The sequence below is a fragment of the Salvelinus sp. IW2-2015 genome, unplaced genomic scaffold, assembly GCF_002910315.2.
Source record: "Salvelinus sp. IW2-2015 unplaced genomic scaffold, ASM291031v2 Un_scaffold1081, whole genome shotgun sequence".
NCBI classification, from domain to species: Eukaryota; Metazoa; Chordata; class Actinopteri; order Salmoniformes; family Salmonidae; genus Salvelinus; species Salvelinus sp. IW2-2015.
Genome location: NW_019942720.1, coordinates 336022 through 347376, shown reverse-complemented (window position 1 = coordinate 347376; position 11355 = coordinate 336022). Strand labels below are relative to the sequence as shown.

General features: G+C 43.5%; 1 pseudogene; it reads left to right on the top strand.

The window, feature by feature from the left end:
* The window catches only part of LOC112069691 (roundabout homolog 1-like), a 123222-nt pseudogene that overhangs the window by 4580 nt on the left and 107287 nt on the right, over positions 1 to 11355 (top strand).

Here is an 11355-nt window from a genome sequence, read left to right as displayed (position 1 = left end):
TCTGAAGAGTCTCAAACGCCTAATGTTCCTTGCACCATGACAGTCCCAGTCTTGTAGAGGTTGGTGCTGTCAGGGTCGTCTGTCCTTTGATTTTCAGCTTCCACCCATTACAGATTCCCTCTTTCTTTATGGATGGTAGTGGATGAGTCACACTGCTGAGCGCGATGCGCATGAGTTACTTCAAGTCACGTTTTTGTAGAGGTCTGCAAAAAAGGTTTCTGGCTCCCCTTTAGTAGTTTCTGTTTTAAAAGCTTTCCTCATTGTGTCATTTTTGGCCTCTTTAGGGTAGAGAATGGATCAGCGTTGAGGGGGAGTGGGACATGGTGCCTGTGGGCTCTGCTACTGCGTCTGCGCCTGTTCTGCTGCCTTTGTCATAGCAACCGATTTGTTTGTCTGCTGCTGTTGCTAGCTGCGCTAATTTAGTTCAAAAACCAGCGAAAAGAGTGACAAATCCTCACACAAAAAAACAGAAGATATGTTTAAAGTTAGTCCGTGCTCCTTTTTGGTTTACTCACTCAGTTTGGTCATTGATGTAGTTGTATTAACTCCCCGCTATGTTTGTTCTAGCTCGTTTCTTCTGCTATCTTGTTAGTCTGCTGGCTAGGTCTTTGTTGTGTAGCTAGCTAGCTAGAGTCAAAACGTCTTATCTTGAGCGCAAAGTTACTTTCTTTTTTCTATTCTGAATGAATAGAGTTGTTGTTCATCACTACTTGTCTGGAATTCTTTTTCGATTAGAGTGTTTATCTATCTAAAAAACAAAAATATGAAATATATCAGGAGCTCATGTTGAGCATGACCCTCTCTCACTCTCTCACCTCTTTCTTTTATTTCTCTCCCTCCCTCCCTCCCTCCTCCCCTCCTCCCCTCCCTCCTCCCCCCCCCCCCACCCACCCACCCACCCACCCAACCACACACAACACACACACACACAACACACACACACACACACACACACACACACACACACACACACCACACACACACACACACACACACACACACACCACACACACACACACACACACACACACCCTCTCTCTCTCTCTCTCTTCTCTCCCCTCCTTTCCTCTCTTTTCTCTTCTCTCTCTCTCTTCTCTCGCAGTACACCGTAGTTAGCCACAGTGTACTGTTGATTTAGGGCCAGATAGCACTGCATTTTGTTTTGTGCTTGTGTTTCCCAATAAGCAATGTAGTTTTGTTTTGACTGTGTTGTAATTTGTTTTATTCTGATTGATTGGATGTTCTGGTCCTGAGGCTTCAGTGGTTAGTAAGAACAGGTTTGTGAACTCACACCACGACCAGTTGCTCTTTTTTGAGTTTTTATTATTTGTGGATATTGGCCTAATTCTTCCCTGCATGCATTGTTTGTAATTTTCCTCTGGACATGTAAGAGAATCTTACAGAACTCTGCATGCAGGGTTTCAATGGGGTGTTTGTCCCATTTGGTGAAATCTTGTTTTGCAAGTGGACCCTACACCTCGCTGCCATAAAGTGCAATTGGTTCAATGATACATTCAATTAGTTTTAGCCAAATTTGAATAGGTATTTCCATTTGAATTTGTTTTTTTAATGGTGTAGAATGCCCTGTGTGCTTTGTCTCTCTTCATTCACTGCCTCATTAAGGTGTCCAGTTGAGCTTTTTTTAAACCTAGGTAACTGTAGTTTGTGCAGTACTCTATATATTTTCTACCAATTGAGAACTTTGGTTCTAATTCTCTGAGATCTGGATCTTCTCTGGAAATCATTATTTTAGTATTTTTGGGGTTTACTTCAGGACCCAGGTCTGGCAGTACTGCTCTAGCAGTCCAGGCTCTGCTGTAGGTCATGTGCTGTGGGTGATAGCAGGCATAGGTAATCTGCGAAGAGCAGGCATTTAACCTCTGAATTGTGGGAGACTAACACCAGGAGTCCTCTCTCCTCTGTCTCTCCCTCTCTCTCACACACACATATACCACACACACACACTCACTCATCTCTTCTCTCTCTTTCTCTTCTCTCTCTTTCTCACTGTTTGTTTGTGTACAGCGGTGAAGAGGGTCCAGATGTTTCTGTTTGTGTGTGTCTCCAAGGAGACTAAACGGTGTCATTGACCCCTTCAAGAGGAGTGTGACCTGGCCTTCACTCTCAGTTAAACCATGAACTCCACCCAGGGAGGCCCGCCTCCCCTCCTCTACTGACCCCCTTTTCTCCCCCGCTGGACCCCTTCCCCTACTGACCCACCTCAGCACTTCTCTTCTGGCCAGCTGTGCCCCATTCCACCATGAATGGCCTTTGACCCCACAGCTCTCCGGTGCCTCAGTTTATAGTGTCAGTATAGACCTCTGTATTSACCTCAATGGGATGAACTTCTGACTGTCCTCTCCACTTCCTCTACTTCCTGTCCCACTAGACCTCTCATCATTCCCTCCGACAGGGCCCACGTATTCTTCTTTCCAACATAAGATACATCATTATATATGTAAATCATACTGAGATGGCTTCAAAGAGCTCAGCTCATAGCTATGGCTTTGCCTGTTTGAGTAAACATCACAACAGAAAAACTCACGACAGCCCCAGGCACTTACTGAGCACGTTTTCAAGCCAAGTCTGAAGGGGATGTGAGGAAGGAGGGAATGTGCAGAGGGAGGGGAGAGGGCAGAGAGGAGAGAGAGTAGAGAGAAGGGAGGGGAGAGAGAGTAGAGAGGAGGAAGGGTGGAGAGAGGAGGGAGGGGAGAAAGTAGAGAGAGGGGAGGTGAGAGAGCAGAGAGGAGGAAGGGGAAAGAACAGAGGAGGAAGGGAGGGGAGCGAGGAGGGAGGCAGGGGAGAGAGCAGAGAGGAGGGAGGTCAAACTATTGAACTGCAATTGTTGAGCTGTGGGAAATATTAAAAAACAAATGTTGGAGGTGAGGGAGATGAAAGCTATTAGGAAATGTGCTATGTGTTCCGTATGGAGATGTGCATTGTTGTGTGTTTCTACTGAGGGGATAGGGTCCGGAGAGGGAGCTGAGCTGGACCTGAGGGGCCAGGGGTGGTTAGATGGCTATCTGTTTTCATTTCACAAAAAGTATTTTTATTTCAATCCCTGCTGGAAGGCTAGGGGGGATGGAGTGCAACAGCAAGCTTTTGTAGGACCTCTCAGATCATCAGGATAAAGAGCAACGGGGGTAGATGTGATTACTAAAACACACTACTAATGTTAGCACTGAGACTGCTGCTACAGACTGATCGGCAAGATGATTCAATCCCCATACAGTGCTAAAGATACAGTATAGTCACATACTATGCTTTACTATGCTATGCTATACTATTCAATGATATAATATGCTATGCTATGCTATACTATATTATACCCCATACACTATGCTGTACTATGCTATACTATGCCATGCTATACTATGCTATGCTAAACTATGCTATGTTACACTATACTATACTACACTGAGTATACAATACATTAGGAATACCTGCTCTTTCCATGACATAGACTGATCAGGTGAATCCAGGTGAAACTATGATCCCTTATTGATGTSACTTGTTAAATCCACTTCAATCAGTGTAGATGAAGGGGAGGAGACAGGTTAAAGAAGGATTTTTAGATAACTGAGACATGGATTGTGTATGTGTGCCATTCAGAGGCTGAATGGGCAAGACRAAAAATGTAAGWGCCTTAGAACGGGGTATAGTAGTAGGTGTCAGGCGCACCGGTTTGTGTCAAAACTGCAACGATGCTKKATKTTTCACACTCAACAGTTTCCTGTGTGTATCAAGAATGGTCCACCACCCAAAGGACATCCAGTCAACTTGAGACAACTGTGGGAAGCATTGGAGTCAACATGGGGTGCAACTCAATATTAGGAACGTGGTCTTAATATGTGGTATACTCAGTCTATAATATACTATGCTTAACTTTACTACAGTGTCCTCCTAAATTATTGGCACCCTAGGTAAATCTGAACAAAAAAAGGCTGTGAAAAAATGTCATTGTTGTTTATCAGCTTGATATTACACTCAAAATATCATATGAATYTAACCTTTAATTGAATTAAAATTGTTCAAAAGAAAAATAATTGTAATCAAGAWTTTTTTTTTTTTTCAAAAACATGTTTCACTATTATTGACAACCCTGTGTCGTGTCTTTGCTATCATTAAATTGAAGACTTATAGTTTTTATCAAAGATTCCTGTAATTAGGGATTACGCGATCAACTGAGTTATAACGTAACTAATTAACTATGAATTCGAGGGCACCAGGGAAAGTATCAGGATGACAAGTTATAATTTCCAATATAACCTTTCAGATATTTTCATATCTGATCAATAGTCTTCTGATTAATGATTTATTTATTTTTACCTCACGTTAGTTCCATTCCAAACGTCGTAAATTGTTGGTTATCTGCACGAACCCAGTCTTCACTATGAGTCATCCATACATCAATTTGCTTAAATCATTTATTATTATACTAACTAATTAATTCACAGAAATGCATAACAAAAACAAACGAACTTAAAAATGGTTACATGAAATGATGGGAGAAATATGCCTAGTGGGCTGAACCGGCTTGTTAGACAAAGGGAAAACGGGGGGTCGATTCAGAAGTCACTACAGAGTATACTCTTTCATAACAATTGACATGCTAATCCTTACACATTGAACGCTCACTCATTCGGGAACAAATTGCAAACAATATATACAGTGGGGAGAACAAGTATTTGATACACTGCCGATTTTTGCAGTTTTCCTACTTACAAGCATGTAGAGGTCTGTCATTTTTATCATAGGTACACTTCAAATGTGAAAGACGGAATCTAAAACAAAAATCCAGAAAATCACATTTTTATGATTTTTAAGTAATTAATTTGCATTTTATTGCATGACATAAGTATTTGATCACACCTACAACCAGTAAGAATTCTGGCTCTCACAGACCTGTTAGTTTCTCTTTAAGAAGGCCCTCCTGTTCTCCACTCATTACCTGATTAACTGCACCTGTTTGAAACTTGTTACCTGTATAAAAGACACCTTGTCCACACACTCAATCAAACAGACTCCAACCTCTCCACAATGGTCAAGACCAGAGAGCTGTGTAAGGACATCAGGGATAAAATTGTAGACCTGCACAAGGCTGGATGGGCTACAGGACAATAGGCAAGCAGCTTGGTGAGAAGGCAACAAACTGTTGGCGCAATATTAGAAATGGAAGTTCAAGATGACGGTCAATCCCCTCGGTCGGGCTCCATACAAGATCTCACCTCGTGGGCATCAATGATCATAGGAAGGTGAGGATCAGCCCAGAAATACACGGCAGGACCTGGTCAATGACCTGAAGAGAGCTGGCGGACCACAGTCTCAAAGAAAACCATAGTAACAACACTACGCAGTCATGGATTAAAATCCTGCAGCGCACGCAAGGTCCCCTGCTCAAGCCAGCGCATGTCCAGGCCCGTCTGAAGTTGCCAATGACCATCTGGATGATCCAGAGGAGGAATGGGAGAAGGTCATGTGGTCTGATGAGACAGAAATGGAGCTTTTTGGTCTAAACTCCACTCGCCGTGTTGGAGGAAGAAGAAGGATGAGTACAACCCAGAACACCATCCCAACCGTGAAGCATGGATGTGGAAACATCATTCTTTGGGGGATGCTTTTCTGCAAAGGGGACAGGACGACTGCACCGTATTGAGGGAGGATGGAATGGGCCATGTATCGCGAGATCTTGGCCAACAACCTCCTTCCCTCAGTAAGAGCATTGAAGATGGGTCGTGGCTGGGTCTTCCAGCATGACAACGACCCGAAACACACAGCCAGGCAACTAAGGAGTGGCTCCGTAAGAAGCATCTCAAGGTCCTGGAGTGGCCTAGCCAGTCTCCAGACCTGAACCCAGTAGAAAATCTTTGGAGGAGCTGAAAGTCCGTATTGCCCAGCGACAGCCCCGAAACCTGAAGCAATCCGGAGAAGGTCTGTATGGAGGAGTGGACCAAAAATCCCTGCTGCAGTGTGTGCAAACCTGGTCAAGAAACTACAAGAAACGTATGATCTCTGTAATTGCAAACAAAGGTTCTGTACCAAATATTATGTTCTGCTTTTCTTGATGTATCAAATACTTATGTCATGCTATAAAATGCAAATTAATTACTTAAAAATCATACAATGTGATTTTCTGGATTTTTTGTTTTAGATTCCGTCTCTCACATTGAAGTGTACCTTATGATAGAAATGACAGACCTCTACATGCTTTGTAAGTAGGAAAACTGCAAAATCGGCAGTGTATCAAATACTTGTTCTCCCCACTGTATATTATAGTTACGCTCGGTGTGTGTCGTCTTGATCGTTGGAGAGAAGTTCGTTTCTGTTGGAGTTCCTTCTGTCTCTGTCTTAGTTCTTGTGGATAGTTCAGAGTGACATTCGTTATAGAATGGATGTTTCGGCGGTTGTCTTTCTTCACGTTCAATGATACGAATTCCTAGCTGCAGACTAGTAGTCAATATCAACGACTTGTTCTTATTCGTCTAAGAGTTTAACCACGTGGTATGGTTAAAGATTCAGCAATGGTACTTAACCTTCGTTCTCCCCATATGGAGGAAAAACATGGTCTAATGATAATTTCTCAGAGTTGCTTTTATTCAGATAGCAGGAAGGGCTGTCCTTGGATGTCTGACCCGTACTGGGCTCAGGGGCGGTCCTTGGATTTAGTTCAAATACAAAAGGGATTTGTATTTTTTCTCATTAAACAGTCCAAAATCATATTACACAATTATACAAACAGTATCATACTCACTCATTCATTTTATACAACAAACAGATGTAAACCTCATATCTGAGGTTATTATATAAACAGCGGTATGTTATTGTAGTCCACAGTCTCTCATGAGTTTCCCACATGGGGGCAAACGGACATGTTAATAGCTGGACTCTTCACCGATCTTCCATACCTCCTCCGGAACATGAAATCCGTTCGTACTCAAGTTCTGTGAGGTGGAAGAAACCTCTTTGTCCTGAAAAGGATCGTTGTCCTGCCAATGATCCAACAACGACCCAGTTTTGGCTTAAAATCTCCTGGTTATTGATGAAGTGCCATGATCCATGTATGTCCTAACAATGTTCCCAGGGCCTTTGTAAGTAAAACAGCCAACCACAACATCACAGCCATAATCTCACCACCATACTTCACAGGTCCACCACCATCACTTCACAAGATCCACCTATCCGCTACTTCACAGATCCACCACCATACTTCACATGATCCACCACCATACTTCACAGATCCACCACCATACTTCACAGATCCACCACCATACTTCACAGATCCACCACCATACTTCACAGATCCACCACCATACCTCACAGATCCACCACCATACTTCACAGATCCACCACCATACTTCACAGATCCACCACCATACTTCACAGGTCCACCACCATACTTCACAGATCCACCACCATACTTCACAGATCCACCGCCGTACTTCACAGATCCACCACCATACTTCACAGATCCACCACCATACTTCACAGTAGGGATTATTTTATTTTCTGCATGATCATGGCTCTTTTTACACCAAACCAACGTCTGGTGTTTGTTGCCAAAAAGCTCTATTTTAGTCTCAYCAGACCATAGATCTTGGTTCCAATCAAAGTTCCAATGACATTTATCAAACTCCACATGCTTACATTTGTGGTTTGGTGACAGCAGTGGCTTTCTTCTGGCAACCCTTACAAATAAATTGTTGGCATGAAGGTGTCGTCTAATTGTAGTTTTGGAGAATTGGTGACCCCCAATGTAACCAATTTCTGCAATTCTCCAACTGTGATCCTTGGATATTTCTTTGCCACTTGAAACATCCTTCTCACTGTGTGTGGAGGCAAAATACACTTGGGTCCTCWTCCAGGCAGGTTCGTCACAGCTCCAGTTGTTGAAAATGTCGTAATTATTGCCCTAATAGTAGAGATGTGTATTTTCAGCCGTGTAGCTATCTTTTTTATAGCAATTGCCTGATTTGTGAAGGTCAATAACCTTTTGTCTCATTTCGTTTGTGTGTTGTCTGGCCTTTCCCATGTTGATGGATGAATAAGGGGGTTTAGCCTGTKTGTCACCTCATATTTATACCCCAGTGAAACAGGAGTTCATGGCTGGACCACTTAAGAGTTCCTCAAAAATCTTAATCGGAATACACATCAATTCGATTGTTTTGTTCATTAGAATTTCTAGGGATGCCAGAAATTGTGGCACGCATGTTTCTGAAAAAAAAACATTATTTCTTGTTGCAATTTTATTTTTTTATTTTTTACAATTTTAACTCAATTAAAGGTTAGATGCATATGATAGTTTGATTGTAAGGTCAAGCTGATAAACAACTGACATTTTTTCACAGCCTTTTTAGTTCATATTTACCAAGGGTACCAACAATTCAAGAGGGCATTGTATATTATACTGTACTATGCTATACTATCCTGTATAACTGCAGATACAGTGTACTGACATACTGTAGACCTAGTACTGAATAGTCCTGTGCTATGTCATCTCTTTCTGCAGAGCGACCCAGCTTTGTGAAGCGTCCCGGCAGCCAGGTGGTGCTGGTGGACCAGAGCGTGGAGTTCAGGTGTGAGGCCCGGGGTGACCCAGTTCCCACCGTCCGCTGGAGAAAAGACGACGGAGACCTGCCCAAGGGAAGGTACTGTACTGTATGACWAATTTTCTGKCCCCCTTTATTACACCACAATCCCTATATCGCTCTATTTCATCCCTCACTCCCTTTTGTCTGTCTGATGATCAGCATGTGTGCATTTACAGTAAGGTGTGTGTGTGTGTGTGTGTGTGTGTGTTTGACCGACTACCTGTGTGTATTCCAGATATGAGATCCGTGAGGACCACACCCTGAAGATCCGTCGGCTGTCCTCTGCAGACGTGGGGTCTTACACCTGCGTGGCAGAGAACATGGTGGGCAGGGCGGAGGCGTCGGCCACCCTCACCGTCCACGGTAAGACACACAACTATGCTACTTACTCTAGTAAAATACTTTGCATCACCATTTCCCAAACTTGGTCCTGGGGAMGCCAAGGGGTGCACGTTTAGGTGTTTGCCTTTACACTACACAGCTGATTCAAATGATCAAAGCTTGATGATTAATTGTTWATTTGAATCAGCTGTGTAGTGCTAGGGCAAAAACCAAAACGTGGACTACTTGGGGTCCTGAGGACCGAGTTTGGCTAACTCTGCTGTACATGTTTACCAAGGAGAGGCCAATGCACCAGCTACCTTGAAAATCCTGTACATTGTTACGGTACTTAGCCCTGTTGTTGAGCCTCTATTGCTGAAAGGCATATTGATTGTTCCATATGTTTCAGTCTCTCTAGTTGTATTGGTTACGGTGAGTTTTAGCACCTTAGACGTAATTTAGCTCAACCGCACTGCTATTATAAACCCAATTCTGGAGCCTGAAAGGTTATTACTTTCACCTATTCTCTCTCAATTAGCTGATTGATTTCTAATAAAGGCCATCTRAAAATCCATAGATCCTCTTACACTTTACACATGGGAGCTCAATGATAATCAATTCCATTCACRGCGACCATAGGAGCGAGGACATTCCTTTAGAGGCAGCACTCTGGTCATGTTTAAGATATGCTGTATCAGTGGTAGGCCTGTGGGGAGCCTCAGTGTGTCTCTCTCCATTGGACATCCTACTAACACAGTGAGAATAGAAAGCAGCTGGTCACAGAGTGTGAACACTCAGAAAGGAGTCATTCAGTAGAACAAGGGGGCCTGGATCCCCCCAGCTCTAAACCCTCCTGGGAGCCACGCAGGGGGAACACTGGGGTCATTTAACAACAGGGTAATGGGAATATTGGGGAGCAGGGGGAGGAGGAGGAGAGGGGGAGGGGATTCTATCGGAATAGAAGGTTTCATTTCAGGGCACAGGAGATGGGATACGGGATCTTGTTACTGTGTTTACTTCTAGGAGTACGGACAATGAGGTACGTCATTTGCAGTGCCAGGCCGACCGACGTGTGGTATATTAAACGGGGTCTTTTGAAGGAGAGGACCTATTTTGTAATATGTCTACATTTGATAGAAAGCGACATACCACTACCAAACTGGTTGTCCGATATCACATGTGCTGGAGCTAGCAACACGATAAGAATTAAGATTTTACGGGACATTAGAGGCTGGGTGGGTCTTTGAGTGGTAGGTGATTAAGTTTAAGTGGGAGACATGATAGGGGATTGTAGAATCAGGCCTGCCAGCAGGGCCTGAGCGTGGCGAGTTGTGAGGTAAATGTTATATTGCGTAGATGTTTATGGGGGCTTAATGACAGACGGTAGGATTAACCAGGACCAACATGAATGGTATGTTAAATTAGATCGGTTCTACTGCGTCAGTCATTGTGATTCTAACAGATTGTATGCCACAGCAGTCCTGAGTGCTATGAAAGAACTGGTAGACAATTATTTTGAATTCTGCAGCACCCACTTACTATTCAATGTGAAAACCAAATATAACACCAGCTTCATAAGCAGCATCTCCTAAATTATCGGCAATAATGCTTAACTCAATTGTCCTGAGTTTTTCTACTAGCAGTATCCCGTCTAAGTCCATGGCAGCGCGCAATTGTTATAAGGTTTTGGAGGAATTCTCCTGGAAAAGTCATGTGTAATTTGGTATCGGAGCCGTCATGAGATGAGTGAAGCCAGATGAATTGATTTGGGAACTTGCATATTCTAAGACGGGATCGCTTAAGCCATGCAGGATGAGGTCCGCTTGTATTAGAGGAGGCATGCAGGATGAGGTGAGACCCTGTATTAGAGGAGGCATGCAGGATGAGGTGAGACCCTATTTAGAGGAAGCATGCAGGATGAGGTGAGACCCTGTATTAGAGGAGGCATTGCAGGATGGTAGGTAAGGTATCTCACAAAAAATAACAAGTAATGAAATCAACAGATGTGTGACTGTGGTTTGTTTGTGCCGATTAGGATCAAAGTGTTAATGTTGAAGATACGGTCCTCATTTACCAAACCCTTTCTGACCTTCTCATGTGCCACCCCTACCAATTATCGGATTGACACGTTCTTACCTATCTAATATAATACCTCAGGAAAACTCAGACTGTAGTTATATATATAAATAAAAAAACCTTAGCCTTAGCTCTCCATACCAAGCTTAATTTAGTGTGGAGAGTGAGTCACAGAGCCTCCGGCACTGATCTCTGATCTCCAGTCAGTCTGGCCAGGACAGGTGAGGCCAGCTCGGATGGCAGAGAGACCAGGGAGGTCCTGGACACTGATGGAGGGAAGGAGAAGGATCGAGTGCCGGGATGAGGGCTCTGGCTATGAATCTCAACTCTTAGACTCACACTAAAAACAGCTATATCGAAGCAGCTTGGT